The 22376-nt window shown below is 50.1% G+C and overlaps 1 protein-coding gene across 1 annotated transcript in view; it reads right to left on the bottom strand.

The window, feature by feature from the left end:
* Window positions 1-22376, bottom strand: part of FANK1 (fibronectin type III and ankyrin repeat domains 1) — a 47554-nt gene that overhangs the window by 22176 nt on the left and 3002 nt on the right.

Genomic DNA, 22376 nt, shown 5'->3' with positions numbered 1-22376 from the left:
CTCATTGCGGAACTGGGGAAACGTGACTTTGAACACGTACGCAGAAACGGAGTCAAAATGACTTCCCTCGGAGTGTTTTGTAACAACGGAGTAACACGTACACAGCGCCTGTGTAAATCAGGGTACGTTTCGTACGGTGAAATCCTACTCGGCAGCGAAAAGCAACTGTAACTACAGTACAAATAAGCCTCCATGGGTGGGGGGACCATGGGTTCGGAGGGTGTATATTAGTCTGCTTATGTGAGTTTTTAAAACACACGGCGCTCCACCTTACTTCGGGACGCATAACCCCACGGTAAAAGTTAAAACCACAGAGGACATGAAAGAGCGGCGCCAGGACCACCAGGAAGGGACAGACCGGGCGGAGGCGGGGCCTTCGCACTCGGCCTGCGTGGCTTCGCGCCTCTAATGGTGGAAGGCGTCTGCGGCAAAATGTCAGCATTTGAAACCTATGTGGGCCACTGGGTGTCAAGGTTTTCAGTAATTTCGGTTTACTTGAAATGTTAGGTGTTTTTTTTTTAACAACCAGGAAAATAACAGCTCCACGTTGCTCTCATAGGCTGTTGGTTTTCTCAGAGAAAGCTATTTCAGCATTCTAAAAACCAATAAATGTGGCAGCGAAAGAGACAAATGAGCAACCTACTATGTGCCAGACAGGAGCCTTTCGACACGAGCCAGCGCGCCGGACCCCAGCATCTCTGGCCGAGGGGTAGAATGGGGACCGCGCTCACGCACACCCAGGCACCACGGCTGAGCAAGTCATTTTCCCAGAGTGCTCCAAAGCCACGCCAAGGCCAGGATGGCTACGCTGTTACCGACTATCCTGGACAGAAGTAGAAGCTGAGTATTACTCTTATTCCAAAGCTCTGTGGCCTAGGACCCCACTAGAAATCAAGGTAGTCACGGAATTCCAAATCAATGCCCAGTTTCAGAAGGGACAGACCAAATGGTTGGCCGGGAATTTACACAAGGAGGAAAAAGATAATAATCGCTGCTATGCAAGCGTTTCTTGTCCCTTGCTGTTTACTAATCATTGATACAGGCAAACAAGAGCCCTCTGTCTGTGAACTTGGCACTGGCCACAGATGGCCCACGGCTCGGTGACACAGCGTCAGGCTACTGCAAGGCTGACTTGGACACAAGTGCTGTGGTACCACCCCTGGCAACCTGGGCACCGAGACAGCCGCTCAGGGGCTCACGCGGAGAGGGGGGTGGCGGGGGCCAGGTACACAGCGAGGAGATGCCGGAGAAAGGGGTCCTTCACATCACGGTGGGACCGAGCAGGACAAAACAGGGTTTCTTGGGACCTGTGCAACTTAGAATTCATGAACTGCTTACTTCTGAAACTTTCATTTTAAGATTTTTAGATGGAGGTCAACGACAGGCACCTGAAACAGCGGAAAGCAAGCCCGTGGATGGGGGGGTACAGTGGTATTCACTGCACCTGCAGAAAGCCGTGGAACAGGATGGCTGTTTCCCTGTCCTTCCAAATTACCTGCAAAACTGCTGAGGTCAAGTCTCACTGACGAGGGGCGTCTGCAGCCTGGCCTCTCGTGGCAGACGGTCCCTAATGAAGACGACAGCACACCGAGGGGACGCTGCATAGACAACAGCGGTGGCTGTCACCTCAGAGCATGTACTGTGGCCTGACTATGCACTCATAGCAACCCCAAAGCGAAAACGTGTTCCCGATCAGCGTGACACGCACATCATAATCACTCCTACAGGCCGGGCGTCTGAAGTGTCAGAAACTGTGTTTGCGGGGACTTCCGCCAAGATGGAGAAGTAGGTGGAGGGTCCACCTCGCCTCTGTGCACAACCAAATCTAAGAACAACTATTTTTAACAGCAGTCACAACCAAGCTATACGGAAAATCAACAATACGGAGTCCAAAGGACAACTAGATACTCGGCTGGAACGGTACAAGGAGCGAGACCAGAAGCGGAGCAGGTTAGCAAGAAAAAATTCCCGGGGCGGCGGTGCGCGGCGCGCGCAGGCGGCAACCGAGGGCTGATCGCCAGCGAGCTGGCTGCAGAGCGCATAGGGAAGAGGCTCGGTGGGTCGGTCGGTCGCACGCAGTTACGTGCGGAGAAACCAGTGAGAAGGGAAACCCGAGCGCAGTGCAGCAGGCTCGCAAAATTAGGATCGGATAAGCAAGCCCGAGGCGTTTGTGTGTGTGACTGGATGCTCTGGGCTAGCGGAGAGGAACGCCATTGCTCCTTCTCTGACCCCGCCCCCACACACAGCGTCACAAACCAGCGACCTGGGTCGCCCCGTCCTGGTAAACAACTAAGGCTTCGCTCCGCTCACTTAACAGCGCGAACAGACCAAAAATGGCTCTAGAACAACTCAGAGCCCCAGAACCGATAGACCTAAGTGATGAAGAAATAGCCAGTCTTTCAGATGCACAGTTCAAAACACTGGTTATAAAGATCCTTACAGAACTGGTTGACTTTAGCCACAAATTAGAGAAACATATGGAAGCTAAATTAATTGAAATGAATGGGGATACAAAAGATTCCAATAATAATGGAAAGAAAATTGGGACTCAAATCAAGGGAGAGAACCAGACGGAAGAAAAAAATGATAAAACAGAAAGGAATGAAGAAATAAGAATTCAGAAAAATGAGGAGAAGATTAGGAACCTCCAGGACATCTTTAAACGTTCCAACATCCGAATTATAGGGGTACCAGAAGGGGGAAAGGCACAACCACCAGTTGAAAAATTATTTGAACAAATAATAAAGGAGAATTTCCCCAAGATGGCAAAGGAAATAGACTTCCAGGAAATCCAGGAAGCTCAGAGAGTCCCAAAGAAGTTGGACCCAAGAAGGAACACACCAAGGCACATCATAATTACATTAGCCAAGATTAAAATGAAGGAGAGAATCCTAGAAGCAGCAAGAGCTAAGGGGACAGTCACCTACAAAGGAGTTCCCATCAGACTGTCAGCTGATTTCTCAAAAGAGACCTTACAGGCAAGAAGGGGCTGGACAGAGGTATTCCAAGTCATGAAATCCAAAGACCTACAACCAAGATTGCTCTACCCAGCAAAACTTTCATTTAGAATGGAAGGACAGATAAAGTGCTTCTCAGATAAGACCAAATTCAAGGAGTTCATCATCACCAAGCCCTTACTGTATGAAATGTTAAAGGGACTTACCTAAGAAAAAGAAGATAAAAAAGATGAACAGTGAAAGGACAGCAAACTCACAGTTATTAAGAACCACACCTAAAACAAAAGCAAACTAAGAGGATAGCTAGATCAGGAGCAGAACCATAGAAATGAAGATCACATGGAGGGTTAGCAATAGGGGAGTGGGAGGAGGGGAAGGGGGAGAAGGTACAGAAAATAAGTAGTACAGACAGTAGATAGAAAATAGATAGGGGGGAGGGTAAGAATAGTAGGGGGAAATACAGAATCTAAAGAATTTGAGACACATGTTCATGAACTAAAGGGGGAAATGGTGGGGGAGGGGTATGCAGGGTGGAGGGGAGGGGAGGGGGGAATAGAGCAAATGTAATGGCATAATCAATAAAAAAATAATAATAAAAAAAAAAAAAGAAACTGTGTTTGCCACGAATGCATCCTGACGAGGGAACTTCCCAGTCCTGCCCACTGTAGCCACAGAGTGGAGACAGCTCCTCCGCGCACTTGAACATGAAAGAGGACAGCTAGCACCAGCTTAATTCCAAACCATAGCGCTGCTTTCACAAGATGGAATCCTGCAAAAGCCTAACAGATGAAAGGGCCCAGGACCTTTCAAAAATAACCCCCATAAATACAATTTCAAAAACGCCCCAAATTTCTGCTAACCAAAAAGGGGGGAATTAAAATAACTGGGAGGCGCCGTCTCACCGGCAAACATGGGTGGACACCATACAACGCCGCACCCTGTGCTGGCAAAGGCTGAGATGAAACTGGTCCCATGGGGGCCTGCGGACCACACGGCACACGGGTCAGCCCTGCAGGGACGCGGCGCGGCCACAGTCAGCGTGACCGTGAACTATGGCAGCAAGTGACCCACTTCCAGGAGCCTGTCCAAAAGAAATAATTCAAACCCCCCAAATAAACTTCAGATCTAAAATGTGTGTGTACTGTGTGTATACACTGTGTGTGACTTCTCGTCGTAAAAAATTTCAAGAGCACACAGAAGCAGAAGGGAGAGTTCCGTGAGTCCGAACCACTCCCCCGCCCTGTTGCTGGCCCCAGTTCGCCAGTCATCAGCGTGAAAATGGCCGTTCTCACTCCACCCAGGCTCCCTCCCCTCCCAAACCCGCTGGGGAAGGGCTACACTTTCACAAGCCTTCACTTTGTATCGGACGGAGCGCCAAGCTCTTCCCATACACTGTTTAATCTCCATCACCTTAGACTCTCCTTCCTGGTTCTACAGGTGGATCGGAGCCCCAGAGGTGCCAGGACTCGCAGGGCATCTGAGAAGCAGCAGACCAAGGGTTCGAGCCCAGGCAATGAGACAGCAGAGCCTGCCCCTGGGCCTGCCCCTGTGCTGTCCGCTGCCTGGGCCCAACTACATGCGTGCACATGTACACACACGTGATAACATAAAGTAAAAACCAAGAGAACCCCTGTAGCATCGCTGAGAGCAACAGAAAACAACCTGTATGTCCACAATAGGAACTGTGCCACGTACAGTGTGGTGCGTCATTTAAACACAAGGCTGTTTCAGCCCCTGCAAGCACAGGGGAGAGTGCAGACTCATGCCAAGTATGTCTGACCGGCTAAGGGAAGAACAGAGGTTTGCATAGGCACCGCGATTACAAAGATACAAAGTATACAGATGCCCACAGAAGAGCTGAAAATGATTTAGGAAAAATGAAGGGCAATTATTGTGGTAGAATTATGGCTCATTTGGGGGTAAATTTCATTATTATAGCACTGAATTAAAAAAACATAACTGCGCCTTTCCACTTGTTCTTGATGGAAACAATGGTCAGCTGAGACGCACGCCAGCTTGGGCTCTTCTTCCTCCATGAGCTTGAGTGTGTGACAGACACAAGTCAGAAAAAAATAAACCAAAATGAGCATGGTTGCTCCACAGCACGAGACGTTTTAAGTCCGTTCTGGCTCCATTTGTTGACCGTTTTGCTGTTAATCAGATACACAGTCTCACATTTATTTCCAGGGAGTCAGTACATGTCCATCCCTTCAGTGCATCGGTGAGAAACCTACTATGTGTCCCGAGGGCACGGCCTAAGCAAGACCCGAGGGAACCCTGACTCCAAACAAACACATGCCAGGCACATGCCCATGGGGAAGGGGAGACCCCACTGAATCTGGGGTGACGTGACCCCCTCTGGTCTTGGGGGTCAGGTGCCTGTAAGTGAGGTAACAAGGATCGGGGGTTATGAGTCCAGCAGAACCGGTGGGCAGACGGCACACTGTCCATCAAAAACATTTTAATTCATGTAGAAAAAGCTCATGTTTTTACCCCCGGGCATCCTTATCTTCTGAAAAAAATATAAAATTCAAAATGCTCAAAGCCTCTTTCTCACTGCTTTGCTAATAAGCTCTCAGAGACCAAAAATCAGCTCAGACACCCAAAACCAAACAGACGAACATAAGAGCCGAATCAAAACCAGAAGACAGATTAGACTTCCGCCAAGATGGAGGCACAGGTGGAGACGCCGTGCCTTCTCTCGCAACCAAGTTCAGAGACAACTAAATATTAGCAACAGAAAACACAGCCAGAACACAGAAAATTGAACTTTTCAGAAGTCCAATAACAACAAATGCTTCAGCCTGACCGGTAAGAGGGGCTAAGCCAGCAGCTGGTGGAGCGGGGTTGCACAGGAAAACTCGGTCAGACGGACTCAGGTGTGCGGACCCAGGCGTGGGGTTGCAATGGGCGGACCCAGTGAACGACTCAGTGAGCGACCCAGTGGGCAACCGGCGTACCCAGCGAGGGCGCAGGGCGGTGGGATGACTGTGGTCCCGCATTCATGCACAGATAGACCAGCAAAGGAGTGGGCGGTGAGACAGGACCGAGCAGGCCCCAGCAGCGAGAGGCAGCAGAGGGGGCCGCCATTTCCCCCACTCTGACCCCGCCCCCACACACAGCGTCACTATCCAGCGACCTGAGCAGCCCCGCCCTGGTGAACATCTAAGGCTCCGCTCCTCACACTTAATAAGCACGAACAGACCAAATATGGCTCAAGAAGATCTCAAAACCCCAGAGCCCATAACTCTAAGTGACGAAGAAATAGCCAAACTTTCAGATGCACAGTTCAAAACACTGGTGATCAGGATCCTCACAGAACTGGTTGATTTTAGTCACAGATTAGAGGAACATATGAAGGCTAAACTAATTGAAATGAAGGGAATTGCACAGGAAACCAATAGCGATGAAAAGGAAACTGGGACTCAAATCAAGGGAATGAACCAGAAGGAAGAAAATAATGGCCAAACAGGAAAATATGAAGAAACAAGAATTCAAAAAAATGAGGAGAGACTTAGGAACCTCCAGGACATCTTTAAACACTCCAACATCCGAATTATAGGGGTACCAGAAGGGGGAAAGGAACAGCCACCAGTGGAAAACTTATTTGAACAAATAATAAGGGAGAATTTCCCCAATCTGGCAAAGGAAATAGACTTCCAGGAAATCCAGGAAGCTCAGAGTCCCAAAGAAGTTGGACCCAAGAAGGAACACACCAAGGCACATCATCATTACATTAGCCAAAATTAAAATGAAGGAGAGAATCCTAGAAGCAGCAAGAGATAAGGGGACAGTCACTTACAAAGGAGTTCCCATCAGACTGTCAGCTGATTTCTCAAAAGAGACCTTATAGGCAAGAAGAGGCTGGAAAGAAGTATTCCAAGTCATGAAATCCAAAGACCTACAACCAAGATTGCTCTATCCAGCAAAACTTTCATTTAGAATGGAAGGACAGATAAAGTGCTTCTCAGATAAGACCAAATTCAAGGAGTTCATCATCACCAAGCCCTTATTATATGAAATGTTAAAGGGACTTACCTAAGAAAAAGAAGATTAAAAAATAGGAACAGTGAAAGGACAGCAAACTCACTGTTATTAACAACCACACCTAAAACAAAAGCAAACTAAAAGGACAGCTAGATCAGGAGTGGAAACATAGAAATGAAGATCTCATGGAGGATTAGCAACAGGGGAGTGGGAGGAGGAGAAGGGGAGAGAAGGTACAGAAAATAAGTAGCATAGATGGTAGGTAGAAAATAGATGGGGGGCAAGAATAGTATGGGAAATATAGAATCCAAAGAACTTGAGACACATGGTCATAAACTAAAGGGGGGAATGGTGGGGGAGGAGTGTGCAGGGTGCAGGGAAATGAAGGGGAGGAAATAAAACAACTGTAATGGCATAATCAATAAAATAAAATTTAAAAAACCCAGAAGATAGCACCTCCTGGAGTCACAGTCCGGAACCACGGCTTCTGTCTTGCCCCAATGCGCCCCCCCACCCCCACAGTCTTTCCTCATCAGAAATGTAGGACACACTCAGACACCTGCCTGCCTGCCTCTTGCACTTGCTGCAAACAAAAATGACAGCGTGAAACACTGAAAAGTGGTCAGAAATGCATAAGGGGCTTTAGAGACACAAGGCAGAGGCAATGCTCCTGAAATGTTCACCTGCTTTTCACTTCTTGCTACCTGGAGCTTCTGCTGGGAATTCCCCGTGGGTGGAGACCAGGCACATCCCTGAGTTCTCCCTTTGGCCTAATGACAGTAACTACGGTTCACTGTGGGCTCGCCGGGAGCTCCTGATCCACGGTGTGCCCTGCAGCAAGCCGATGTGCTCAGTTCACAGGCAGGGGTCGAAGGGAGGAGACTGAGGTTCAAGGCTACAGGAACCGAAAGTGGGAGCTGGGATGCAGCTGAGTCTCCAACTCCACCGGCCACGTGTTGTGACGCTGCAGAGCTTTGCAGTGGAAACGAAGGAGTTTCACCATACAGTCGTTCCTCGCTATATCATGGTTCACTCATGGTGGCCTCAATATATCACAGGTTTTAAAATTACATAGGTTTAAGAGTGTAAAAGTGCTTAAGAGCATATGAAGTATTTATAAAACTGTGGGAAAGGTTTATAAGAGTGTGGGAAGGGTTTATAAAGCCTTAAAATATACATAAATAATAAAATAAATATAATGCTGCTACTTCTCGAATTTTCACCTATCACAGGGGTCTCTGGAACATAACCCCCACGATAGGTGAGGGATCGCTGCACAGGAAATGACAAAGGCTCTCACGATCAGATATGCAAAGTCAAGTTGCCATTAATGGTCTTTAGACTCAGAGCGCGTCCGTGGGGTTTTAAGCACATTCATCATGAAAAGGGCCGGCTATGTTAACAGTAGCAATGGGGAAAAGTCCACACACACTCAGCTCACATCCACTCCTAAAAAAGCCTCCGTGCTACAGGGGGCGGGCAACACCTGCAGACACGAAGGGCCACCCCACGGCCCCTCAGCACGGCCCCTGCTGACCTCTCATGTACTGTGGGAAAGGAACTACAGAGTCGGGCTAATTTTTTCTAATCATGTATTAAATAACAGCCACACAAGGCTCTGAGTAGGGGGCTGAGAAGTACAGCTTTGGGGTCCGTTTCATTTCAGGTCAACTGACTACAAAACCCTGAAGGGGAGGGGGTGTTTGTTTGTTTGTTTGTTTGTTTTTTACCCCCATGTGTAAGCCCACATTCTGGGGTTCAGCTTCCACCTCCAGACGTTGAAATCTCACATCATCTCTGAAGTTTCTCACATCCACCGTCCACACAAGTGTTCACACACATTTCAGTAGAAGCTCCTGCTATGCTGTGTACAAGCTGACATCGTTCAAGGCAACTTCACGGGCTGCAGCCTTCGCTTGTCTCCTCGGCTGCGTGCCGGGTCAGCTGTCCGTCCGTCTGTCCGTCTGTCCTTCACTGCCCCGAGAGCTCTGGGTGGCTGTCTGTAGCCTGGTTAAACCCCACCTGGCACCCTGGCTCAGCACCAGGCTGTTGATCATCGCGGCCTTGTGACGACCTCAAACTCAGCATGTTCAACATTGAACTTACTTCCCCCCAGAGCAACGCCCTGCTTGTGGATTAGCTCTCTGCTGCCATTGGTAGATCACTGGTCCTCCACCCACCCAGGCTTGGACTCCTGTGATCTCTCTCCTAACCCACCTGCGCTCTGTCCTCTCCCCTGCCCCTTAGTCACGGGGCTCAGTGACTCTTGCTTCGTCCTCATACATAAGAACCGCGCAGAGTGAACAAATTACAAGTGTGAAATCTGCTTCGTCCACCACCACAAAAGGCCCTGAGATCCGACACCTTCCCCTTGGGCGGGGGATATTCTGCAAGTCACTGTCCCCCAGCCCTACTGTGGCCACATGTGTTACCTTTGCTTCTGTCCTGTCCCAGGAAGCCCACCCCCTGGATGCCTCGGTTTCTCTGGAACTGAGGCCTCGCTCAGTGACGACTGAGCTACACTTGCGTGCTCCTCAGTGCAAAGCCCAAACAAGCATCCAACCCACCTTATCTCCCCGCCTGCCGGGGAGGACAGACGGACACAGGTGGTATTCCATCTTATACCCAGAGAACTCACAAATTTGTTGAGATTTCAAGGAAAACTAGAAAATATTTTCAACTGAATGAAAATAACAACTTATCAAAATGTGTCCTTTGAGGGAAATTTATAGCACTAGATGATTATATCCGAAAGGAGGTTATTAAGTCAGTAACCTAAGCATGTACTTTAAGTAGAGAAAGAAGAGCAGAATGAACCCAAATCCGCAGGAGGAACGCAAAATGATATTGGGTTGGCCAAAAAGTCTGTGTGGTGTTTTCCACAAAATAAAGGACACACGTTTCATTTTCCCCAATAACGTCATTGATTTGGGTATTTTGAGTGTGTCGACTGTCTCCTGCTACCGGCTTCTAGTGGGCAGAGGCCAGGGAGCTGCTACACGTCTTCCAGTGCAGAAGACGGCCCCACAGCAGAGAGTTGTTTGGCCAGAATGTCAATAGTACAGGAAACTTCGCAAACCACTTTGACACGTTCGACCAGCCACAGCGCCTTCTCCATACACTGCACAAATCTTTTTTGTGTGTGTGTGTTTCAGTTGCATTTTTACCTTTCTTGAAGTAATAAAGCATAATGTGCTGATAATGTTGCATATTTTCTTCCATTTTCAATATTAAAATGGCTGCCCAAAATTTCACCAATTTTGATAAGTCTTTTCAAATGCATGCTGTTTGACAGCTGTCACAGTAAATCTAACAAAAATTGTTTGGAATGAAGTTAAAGACAACTGGGCACTATTAGAGCCATCGTATGAAAAAACATAACAGACTTTTTGGCCAACGCAATACTAAACAAGAGACTAAATCAGAAGACTCAAAACCGAAAAATCACTGAAACCTAAATATGGTTCTTTGAAAAAAATCAGTAAGATTAATAAACCTCTAGTCAGACTGACCCAGAAAAAAAGGGAGGAACCCCAAGTTCCAGCGCCAGGAACGAAAGGGGCAACGTCACTACAGAATTAGAAAGCTAATGAGATAGCACCGTAGATAGATTATGCTTATAAATTCCACACGTTAAGCAGACCGACCACCCCTACAGGACGCCGGAACATCACACCGAAATATGCCTCTGACGTGACGATTACTTTGAGCTGAAGAAGATTAAGCAGCAGCAAACACAGGGCAAGCTCTCTGCCTGCCCCGTCGCCTGCCGGGACAAAAGGCAGGACGAAAGGCAGGACATCCATCCTCCTTTCACTGGGAGCGACGCCCACCGGCCAGAGTTGGCCCTGGGAAGCCGCAGACAGCCCCCCTCGCCGCCCTCCTCCTGGGTCAGGAGCTGCCGGCCGCTTCCCTCCCTCCGCCTTTGTCTGCAGTCTGCTGCCCTTCGAAGAAGCGAATCTGTGAGCAGGCTCTTCCAAACCCCCACTTGGAGTGGCTTTTCACCCTCTTCTCTCTTCTATCGTGGGCGCTGACCAGCCTGATCATCTGTTTTTCTCTCGTTAATCTGATTTTCTGCCCAGGATCCCCGGCTGGAAGCCAGAGGTGCGTCAGGGAAAGCGCGGCCTCTCCCGCACCACCAAACTCAAGAAGCAGTAGACGGGCCTGAATACTTCTGCTTCTGTCACAGAACCTGAGATGGCACAACCGCTTTGGAAAACAACTTAGCAGTTTCTTCTTCTATTTTTTTTAATGTTAAGGATTTTATTTATTTATTGTCAGAGAGAAGGGAAGAGAGGGAGAGAGGGAGAGGAACACTGAGGTATGAGAAAAACATCAGTCAGTTGCCTCCTGGATACGCCCTGACCGAGGATCGAACCCATAACCCAGGCATGTGCCCTGACCAGGAATCAACCTGGCAACCCTTCAGTTTGTAGGACGATGCCCAGCCCAAGTAGCCACACCAGCCAGGGCAGCAGCTTCTTATATAAAGTCAAACATATACTGACAGTGTGGTCTGGCAATCCTCCCCCTAGGTATTTACCCAAGTGAGACTAAAACCTGTGCTCAAACACCAGTCTGTGAATGTACATGGCAAACCCATTCAAAGTGACCAAAAAGTGGAAATTAGCCAGGTCGTCCCAATGGTGAGGAGAGAAACTGTGCTGCATCCATACAATGAGATACTACCTGGCGATAAAAATGAAAAGTGAATGATTGATACACATTGCATGGATAAATTTTACAGGCTAAGGGAAGTAGTGTTCGAAAAGCTACGGATGGGACAATTCAACGCCTATGACATCCTGGAAAATGGCGCAGATCGGCGGTTGCCAAGGGCCGAGGTGGGGCTTTCCCTACATGGGGGCTCGGGTGTGAAACCGTGTGCTTGTCAGCACCACAGAGCTGGGCACCGAACAGGGACAGGGGGCTTCAAAACAAACTCTAAGGTTCGCAGACTGCGGCCGGCAATACACAGAAAGGAAAATGGGTTTTGTTTGTTCCAGGAATGCTTGATTGATTTTCGACGTGGAAAAAAAATTAAGATCAATACATTAGCGGATTCAAGTAGAAAAAATCAAATGGTCAACTCAGATATATAAAAAGTATTTGATGAAATTCAAAATGCATTCTATGATTTAAAAAAGCAAATACTAAGTAAATTAGGAACAGAAGGGAACGTCCTTATTCTGACAAGGGAGATCCACCACAAATGGAAGGCCTGGTTCTTGACCTGAAATAATGGAAACTGGGAGAAGGATGGTCACAGCAGCACTCGGTCAGCACCGGACTCCGGTCAGCACCGGACTGTAGGTCCTAGCGAATGCAGTGAGGAAAATAAACAAAAAGCAAAAGAACTGGCAATGAAGAAAAAACTAATTTAAAAATGGTATGATTATATGCATTCAAATTCCAAGAAATAATCAATCAACACAGCAAGCCAGCTACTCATACACCAATTAGAAGTTAAATTTTAATAAATTATATAATCTGCAATAGCACCAAAAATGCAATGAACCAAGTAATAAATCTATAAACTCTGTAAGGCCTTCATGGAGAAAACTGTATAATTTTATATAGAATGCATCAAAGATACCACACACAGGGAGGTAAGTGAAATGGATTGGAAGATTCGATTCTGTAAAGTTCTCCCCAGAATGACCTACTGATTTACCCTCAGTGGGAATCCCAACGATTTTTGTGAAACTTGGGGAGTCGGTTCTGAACTGTATTTGTAAATGCAGAAGGCTGACAGCAGCCACCACGGAGGAAGAGAGTGCGGGGAGGTGGACAGGAGCCTGTCCTGATTGGTGGGCGAGACAAGCAGGTAGAACCCCTGCAGTACCACCGAAGAACAACAGAGGGCGTGAGTAAGCATCCCCACGGCTATTTTAAGGTAAAAACACTGGCTTTAAAAAAATGTTATAAACGAATTTTTAAATGCACCTAAATCCATATTAAGAAGAAAAAGAAAGGAAGGAAGGAAGGAAGGAAGGAAGGAAGGAAGGAAGGAAGGAAGGAAGGAAGGAAGGAAGGAAGGAAGGAAGGAAGGAAGGAAGGAAGGAAGGAAGGAAGGAAGGAAGAGAAAAGAAAGAGAAAGAAAGGAAGGAAGGAAGAGAAAGGAGGGAGGGAGGGAGGAGAGAAAAACCCTAACTAAAAAGCAGCGCCTAACGTTATACCGCATTGGTATTCTGATAGATTTGAGGCTGGCAAGCAATTTGCAAACCTGTCGCTGTAAATCCCACGCCCCGGCTGGCACGGGCACGGCATTTCCCGGGGGTCCTCCGAGTCAGCAGCAGCCACGGTGGCTGAGCCCAAACTCTGACACGCTCTCTATTTATGATCATTGTTTTAACAATGTTTGTCAACTGTACCCATAGATCACACACAAAACCAGAAATGTTTATGTGGCCTCCTGCCAAAATCAATCCTTCCAGAGCGTTTGCTCTTATCAATGGGGCTATCCCAGGGACAGCAACATTTGTTTTTATTAGAAAGACTTTTTTTTTCACCAAGAAAAACATCATCAGCAAAACAGGTTTTAAAAAACTTCCCTGCATTTCCTGCATTCAGTCCAAAGTCGTGTCCCACTTCGCACTGGTCTACCGCACACCCCAGCTCCGGGCGACTCGGGGCCAGAAACGCCGGAGGGTGGAACGTGCAGGTCAGGCGACTGCTGGTTTCTGCCGCGCCTGACGTCCTGCTTCCTCAGGACAGACCCACATATGAAGTCTGACAATGCCCCCAGCAAGGGGACAAAGCAGACTCAGTGAGGTAGTAACAACAAACTTTTTAAAGGCACAGTCACAGCGGCGCTGGTTGTCTCCTCTCCTTGCCGTTCAAGGCACCGCTGACCGTAGCATTAACAAAATCTATACTCCACTCATCTTAGAAAGTCAGAGTAATTAAAACAAAAGATTCCCGAGGCACTAGAGACACCGCACCTGTGTGCGGTGAAGCCAAGCACCAGGAACGAGCAAGAGAATGCGCACAGCTCAGAGGTCAAGTCGCCTAGTTTTGGTGGCGGCTAAAAAGTCAGGTCAGAAAGAAGAACCCAGAAAATGATGGAATTGGGTGGAAAAGCTCGCCGGGAGGTGGCCACCCTCGGAGCGTTTACGTCACACACAGGGGACGGACCCTGTGACCGTGGTGGGGAAAAGGTGGACCAAAGTCCTGAGAGGAGGGAGGGCAGACACCTCAAGGGCCCCGGCAGAATCCTGGCCAGAAAAACACAACTTCCACCCGCTGAGGCTGGCCAGAGCCAGCTGGGTCCACACACCTTGGACTCTGCACATCCTCTGGGTGCCCCACAAGAATCAAGCCCCTCTGAACTCCACGGTTCACGGCCAGAGTGGACAAGCAGAGCCGCCCCTAGCTGCGGGGCTGGCTCTGGTCTTCAATAATCCACGGGATCCAAAGCAGGAGAGTGACTCCTGCCCTCACTCCCGAGGGTCCCCGAGGCCAGTCCCCAGGAGTCCAAAGAGCATTCTTTCCTGCAGTCTTTGCTGACGTTCGCCTGTATTTCACATGCAACCCATTCCCTAGGCTAATGACATTCAAAGTCTGCTCCGTACTGACTCCGCGGTCGGAAACAGTGGCTGACGCCCCGTTCTCATCAATGGACTAGGATTCAAATCGACGTAATCCTCATGACTTGTTTCCTCCTGACCCTCAGAAACGCCTTCCTGCTCCTACTTCTGTTTCAATTACATGAACCCTTAACCAGGCCCGCTGTCTTTCGCTGGTCTCCGGACAGTACGCTTTCGTCTTTCCTATTACAAGTTCAACTCTATTAGTGATTCTTGAGGTTCTCCCCTGAAATTTCTCTATCTGGAGATGTGTGGTAGGGTGGGATGAGCACAGGATTTAACTCCGGAAGGACCTGACTCTCACTCACCAGCTGTGGGACCTTGGACGCAGTTGCCACATCTGTGAACTGTGGCTATGATTACAATGCAGAGTAGTTTTAAGGATTAATGGAATTGTCGTGTTTAACAAAAAACAGACCTTAACAAAAACTCTAGTGTCCTGTTTCCGTGATTTCTTGCACTGAATGAAATGCAAGGGCGTTGCCAGGCAACCAGGTGCTAGCTATTCATTCATTAACTTCCGCGGTTTCTTGGATGTTCTGAAAATTCCGTATATGTACTACCACTGGTTTGCATGGAAGCCCAACACTGCATATTAAATGAAAGAAAGTATTTAGCTAACAGCTCCAGGGATTAACCAGGATATTTCTCAATCAGAACCCCCTACAATTCTTTATTAACTTTCAAACCGACGAGGCTGCGTTGTTATCAAAAGCAACCTAATTCAAGTCTCCAATGTTTTACAGATGGTGAAAGCTTCCTCTTTCCCTGTGGCTTTCGGATCGGAAAGCAAACAGAGGTGTGGGGAGTGCAAACAATCAGGAAACAGAAGGGACAGAGGCCTGCGTCCAGGAGCTGCAGGGAGGGAGGGAGGCGGAAGTTTACATTTGCCTCACTCTCTGGCGGGAGAGCACTTCCATTCCAGCCCCTGGTGCAGCTGGTGGCACTGAGGGCACCGTGAACAGGTTGTAGCTCAAGTGCAAATAGTCGTCAGGGCCGTGACCTGGAGGGGCCTGGGTTCTGTCAGCCTCACTGGGCAAGGTCTGCAGTAGCGGTGGGGACACAGGGGCTGCTGGATGTTTGTCGACCACCCTGGAATCCATCGCTCATCAGAAATGATGAGGGTGTTGCCAGGCAACCAGGTGTTAGCTATACACTCATCAGTGATTGCCGGTAGGATGTTTTCATTCAAAACAAAGGAAAACAGTTTGTTGTCATAAATGGAACTTGTATAAAATGGATTCTGCATCACAGTTTTTGTCCACAAACTACTGTCGAGCAAATCCTTTGGACACCTGATTTCCTTGTCCTTCAGTAGAGAGAACCTGGTCTACGGCAGGTATGAGGTGGACAAGGACCAGCAACAACGTGAAACAGAAGCGAGGGCCTGGTCTGAGCCCCGAGGAAACCCTAAGGTGCCGGGCCGACGAGGGTGCTCTGTAATGACGCTGCAGGAGGGGCTGGGGTTTTTCACCAGCACAGGAGTAAAAATCCCAAAGTTTGAGGACACGTGTAGTGTGGGGGCTGTGGAAAACAGATTTTAAAAGAACTTTATTTATTTATTCTTAGAGAGAGGGAAAAGGAGGAAGAAAGACAGGGAGGAAAACCCCCACATCTGACGGGCGACCCTTCGCTCTGCCCGGCAACGCCCAACCCACCGAGCAGGACAGAAGACAGATGTGACAGTGACCGAAACTGTCCCTGCCTCTGGGCAGTTAGTTCCGCAGCTAGACATCTGCTCTGCAAACACATGTTACACAAGGTTGTGTAATGCGAGTCTGCTGACAATTGTCGGGAACAAGAGCCGGACTGGCCCCGCACGGCTGCTGTGCCCACACCCACGGACAAAGCATCACAGAACAGGAGAGACTTGCTCCCTTGCAGGGGTGGAGGCCGCAAGTCCGACTCGCCCAGCTCAGACCTAGAGCCTGCTCTTCCTCCGGACTCTAGGGGGGAGGCCGCTTCCAAGCCAAGGCGCCCCGTGGTCCTTGGTTCCCGACCCGCGTCCCTCTGACCCCACTGCCCCCTTAATGTCATCTTCCTGACTGGACTCTCCTGCCTCCCTCTTATGAGGACCCGTGACCCCTCACTGGGCCACCTGGGTAACCCAGGCCAATCTCCCCACCTCATCATCCCTGATCGTGGCACAAGGCCCCTCAGTGGACACACTGACAGGTGCTGGGGATTGGCATGTGGACACCTCTCATTCGGCCGATCTCGACAGCGAGAGCGTGGAGACAAACTGGAGGTCTGTCCCCAGGACACTGGTGGAATGGACTACAGGAGATCCGCACCACACAGGACACTGTACTAGACGGGAAAGCTCATTATGGACTCAACAGAAAGCTTTCCCAAAGGCCACTTGAGATGAGACACAGAACGGACAGGGCAGCCCACAGCTGACTCAGGAACCGCACGGGTTTGAACTCAGTGTCCACTCACACACGGACTTGCCTGAACTGACCTGCAGGGTTCAGTCCCAAGCTGTTCCAGGGCCACCTCCACGGCTGGACGTCCGCGAGTGCAGAGGGCCAGGCAACTAGAGTCACACGTGAGTTTCTGAGTGGGAGGGAGGATCGGCACCCCAACCCCTGCTTTGTTCAAGGTCAGCTGCAGAAAATGTGCTTGCCTGCAGAACGTTTAAACCATTTCTGAATCATACAGGGGCGGAACCAGGCAGAGGTGTAACCAAAATGAGACTTCTCACTGCGTACACAGAACTTTTGATTTTTCAAAACTTGTAACTCTATTACTCTTATCCAAAAAGTGAAATAAGAACGTCTAGGAAGAGTGGAAAGACGACAGAGTGAGCAGGGAATTCTAGAGGAGAGATGGGCAGGCTGGCGTCAGGAGGGCCGGCGTCACCGGGACAGACACAGATGGTTCCTGACTCCGAGGCTGTGTGACAAATTCTCCCACAATCTAGCGGCTTAAAGGGACAAATAGCAATGATCTCGCAGTTTCTGAGGGTCAGGAACCCAGGACCGGCTTAGCTGGTGGGTGTGGCTCAGAGCGTCCCTCCAGCTTGCGGTCCGACTGGGCGCCGGAGCTGCCCTTAGCCCAAGGCCCGTGGGGGGGGGGGGTGGCGCCTGCCTGCAGGCTCACCCGCCGGGCTGTTGGTGGGAGCCAGTCCCGACTGCTTCCCTGCCTCCGCTCCTCACCACACGGGCCATTCTCAAGGGTGCGTGAGCGGGTTCATGACGTGGGAATTCGTACGTGATCCGAAAAAGATGGAGAATGTGAAAGAGAGGGAGGGAGAGAGGCTGAAGGCCAGCCCAAGGCAGGGGCCCCGGCCTTTTATTACCTAATCCCAGAAGTGACACGTTGCATCTGCCACAGGCTGTGGGCCACAGGGACCAGCCCTGGTACAGTGAGGCGCAGCACAGAGGTGAGGAACCAGGGGGCGTATGGGGTCACCAGGGCCCATGTGGCAGCTGGCTGCCACGGACATGGGGTCTGGAGGGCGGGGCCCGGGCCAGCCAGCACCAGGGAAGGACGGGAGGGAGTGCAGCTGGGGTGGACGGCAGAGGGAAGATGGGCCCGGTCCAAGTCGTCAGTGCACACACACAGTGGGAGCAGCGAACACAGACACATGGAGCGTGGGGCACAGTGACCCGAGCCACCGCCTCCTGCCCCTGCCACACGTGCTCCTGACCTAGAGCCTAAAATACGCTCTCATTCCACTGGGCAATCTCCCGAGCTGCTAGGTCCCCCTCCACCAGGAGGGGGCTTCTGAGAGGAGAGGGGTGTGTTTTCACGCCCACGCCAGCTGCCACCAGCCCCCCACTCCTGCACAGAGCGAAGCGCCGAGCTGTGACTTAGCCGGAAGGGGCCGGCCCCGACGGCGCCGGCCTGGCAGCCTGGACGGACTCACTTTCTTCTTCCTCACAGGTTCCCCGGCTCTTAGCTGCATGTTTGCCAGAAAATTAGTCTCTCCTATTTCAGAGGCGGCAATGGCGTTGTATCAAAATATTAGGCAGAACTGACATCCTGTGCCCCTGGACAGGAAGGGACACAGCCTCATTGGTTTGAGGGGCATTCCTTGTAAAAATACTTGACTTAAAATATCATGAGGAACGATGAGACAAATCCGCCTGGAACATTCTATTAGACAGTCGGCTTGGCTGCTTCAAAACCGTCAGTGTCGTGAAAGAAAACACATGTCTATGGGAAACTGCCCTCGCTTTAAGGGGACTAAAGGAACACGGCAATCGAACACAGTGTGCAGTCCTGGACTAGGTCCTGGTTATCCAAAAAGGAAAAAAACAGCCGTAAAGGCCACTGTTCATCCCACCCGGGAGCGTGAGCAGGGACTGCAGATGACATAATACGGGTGTGTTCAGTTCAGGGGGTGCATTCATGGAACCACGGTCACAGGGGACAGTGTCCCAGTTATTAGCAGAAACATGCTGACATGTTCAGGACTGAAGTGGCGTGATGTGCAATCATTTCCAAATGGCTCAGCAAGAATGTGTGGGTGTGTGTCTAGACGGGGGGAGGGGGGTGGGGGTGCGAGGGAGGGAGCGAGCCCAAGAAAACGAGAGTGGGAGTGAATGGAGCACAGCAAACTGGGAAGAGTAGGTAAGTGTCCGTCACTGCGTGACCCTTCGGGCTACTCTGGCTCTGAAGTTTTCAAAATAAGAAGTACAGACATATGTATCTATATGTGTGTGTACATACATATATGCCATATATATGGAGCATAAATTAGGACAAGTTGCATAACCCCATAGATATTATGCAGAAATGGGCCACCGCCAGTCTTGGGTAGAAATTGCTGCCCCCTTAAAAGATCCGAACAGCCCACCTCAAGTTCACAGTGGGGAGCACTGACCCTGACACACGCTGTCATTCCAAGTCCCCTAGCCTTCCCATTTCTTAGCCCGTCAGGACAGAGGAAGCAGCACCTTCCACGAGGCAGAAATACTCCAAGTGTTCGCAGTCTGAATGCCACTGGAATCCGTCACTGAGCTAAGCCATCCTCAACCTCATGCTTGCAATGAACTGGAGAGTTTTGTCTTGAACTTTGTCCTGCTTGGTCCCTGATGGGGAAGAGGGTGGAGGTGGCCTCCTGCCCACTGTGTCAACAGCGACTGCTCAGAGTGCGGTTTGAGCTGCCTCATGTCCCTCGGATCTTTTCATGTCCGGCCAAACTGTCCATATTAATCTGTACGAGAGATGCCTCAAAGCTCAGAGGACAAGAAAGCAGGTACAAGCAGGCACATGGGTTTCCTACAGAATGCTGTCTCGATCACTTCCCTCTGAGAACTGGGACAGCACGGTCCCCAATGAATAACCTCGGGGTCAGATATTGAGTATCTGCAGGTTTGTGACGCTCTCCATAAAAGAGTAAGAGGTACTTTTCTACTGGTCAGCAAGACCTGGCTGCAACACCACTCCGATTCTTAGCAATTCTCATCTCTGTCGCCTTGCAAGATACAGCAGTCGAGTCATAAAAAGTAGGCCCCCAGTTCTCTGAACAGATCTTAGAACTAACTCGATGAAGTCAGTCCTGGCTTCTGCTGCGTCCATGGTGGGGGGATGGTCAGGGAAGAAGAGGCCTCCCCCTGACGGACCAGGCAACAAGCTGAAGAGCCACACACACGGAACGGAACTGCCGTGGCTCCGCAGACCTGCCCTGTTTGCTGGACGGTGCCCCCGACTCGCAACCTCTAAGCGTCATGGACACGCCTCCCCCTCCATCGTTCCACCACAGGTGGGTCTCTGACACAGTGGACTTCATAGGAACCCTCCCCTTAGACTTCAGAATTAAGAAAGTAAATTCAGTGTCTCCTCCGGTGGTTGAAACTGATGACATGTAGCTGGGGCTACTGGTAACCTTATTCCAAAATGTGGGCAGAGTAGAGAGGAAGCCAGTCAACAGGGAGGAAAGAAGGCCACCCGGGCAGTGAATGGGGAGCAAGGTTTCCCAGGGAAGGCGATGTGCTGGAGACGTTTGGTAGGACTGACAGGTGGCAGGAGGGGGTGGGGGGAGGCGGTGAGCACGTTCAAGGCAGAGACAAGGAAACAGGAGGGTGGGAGAATGAGAGGACCCTCCCAAGAAGACAAGGCCAGGGAGGGTCTGGAAGGGGTCGGGGCACAGCTAAAGGAACTGGCACCTGGAATCCGAGAAAGGACTGCCCCCAGCATGCAGGGGGGAGGGACCCGAGGGGGATAAGCACCTTCCGGGATGTCTGGCTTGCCTCCCAGCCCTGTGGGCACCGGCATGCACCGAACACTGGTGTCAGCTGTTTACTTGTAACAATCTGCACCACCTTCCATACGGGGTGAGTCACTCCGGCTATTCTTGGGCGATGCTGGAATGCACACCCCTCCTGTGATCTGACTGGCTGCCTGGGGCAGGGCCTGAGCAAGACCTGGCAGGCCCTCCAGAGCAGGCCTGCAGGGACAGCGCTCTCTCCTCCCCATCAGCAGCCGTCAGACCCACGGCGTCGGGAGGAGAGTGATCGGGGGTGATGCTGGGGTGAAACTGAGCTCCAGCGAGACACAGAGGCCACTGCCATCCAGTCATTTCACCCCTTCCTGTGCCTGGCTGAGCACCTGGAGGTCAGGACTGTGGTCAATTTCAGTATTTTGATGGGGACTTTAAACTGCAGCTATTTCTTTAAAAGGTGTGGCTGTGGAATTGTTTTAGTTTCAGTTTTTAAACTTGATTTATACACACATTAATTTCTTAATGATAATATTTCAATTACAACCTAATTGCTATGCTTTAGGGGCTTAGACTGCTTGAAAAAAACTGCTACACAGGCTTTAAAAAATGTCCTGGGTTTAAGTAATTCATCATCAAATTCTTATTAGTCTCTCAGGCATCAACACACCGGTGCTCACAGTAGCCCCAACATTTTGTTGGATCTGTGGTCGGGCAGTACTTTGGGCCCCCAAATAAGATTATTTGCCTATTTCCTTTATTTTCCTGGATAGAATGAGATTCTTCAAATACTTCATTTAGTCTAGTAAAGAAAGAGGAACGCCATATTGGCAATCCACCTGACATTGATCAGCACCCAGTTTAAATGAACTTGACCTGGAGCCTACTACTCCACAAGAGCATTTCACGCTTCACTGGTACACAGCCCCCGCTGCCATAGAGTAGAATGGCTTTCTTCTTACAGCACAACACAAGACAGTTAAGGAAAGAACGTCAGGGAAGGTAGCCAGCTGTTAACAGCGACGCACCCACTGGGCAAATGCCTGCCCGGAACCCCGCCCCCCGTGTTAGCTACGAGGGATGAAATAGATTTGTTTCAATTCCCCAAAGAATTACAAGCTGTAATCATGGCTAGGAAGAGACAAGAGCAGAGTCAGGGAGGGGCACTACCTCCTTGAGGGACTCAGGGAGGGACTCAGGGAGGAGGTGACATGTAAGCCAAGACTAGAGGGCGCTGAGTCCGACCTGCCAGGGCAGGAGGGAAGTGCCCCAGGCAGAGGGAAAAATCTCTCAGGGTCCTGAAAGGAGCTTGATGCGTTGAAGGACTAAAAGACCAACACGACTTAAGCGTAATGTAGCCAAGATCACATATGGGTTGAGTATGAAGAGGCAGCTAGATCCTAAGAACCTGGAGCGTTTGGGCCGGGGAGACACCGGATTTGATGTGCATTCCAACAAGGTGATGCTCTCCGGCTTCCTGATGCAGGACCCTAGTGGGTACGGAGAGGAAGACAGAAATGGACAGAGCCTGCGATGTGGCTGGCAAGATTACGGTAGGGAGTGAGGAAAAGCCTTTGGGTGTGTGTTGAGGGTGGAGTAAACAGCCCTGCCGGTGGGCGGGGCTGGTGGGACAGGTGGTGAGTGAGAGGAGAGTTAGCAAGACGCTGACTT

This window comes from Artibeus jamaicensis, unplaced genomic scaffold (assembly GCF_021234435.1).
Source record: "Artibeus jamaicensis isolate MK-2021 breed Jamaican fruit bat unplaced genomic scaffold, CSHL_Jam_final contig_490, whole genome shotgun sequence".
In the NCBI taxonomy this organism is placed as follows: domain Eukaryota; kingdom Metazoa; phylum Chordata; class Mammalia; order Chiroptera; family Phyllostomidae; genus Artibeus; species Artibeus jamaicensis.
The sequence above is the reverse complement of the archived record's forward strand: the minus strand, read 5'-3'. Positions and strand labels throughout refer to the sequence as shown.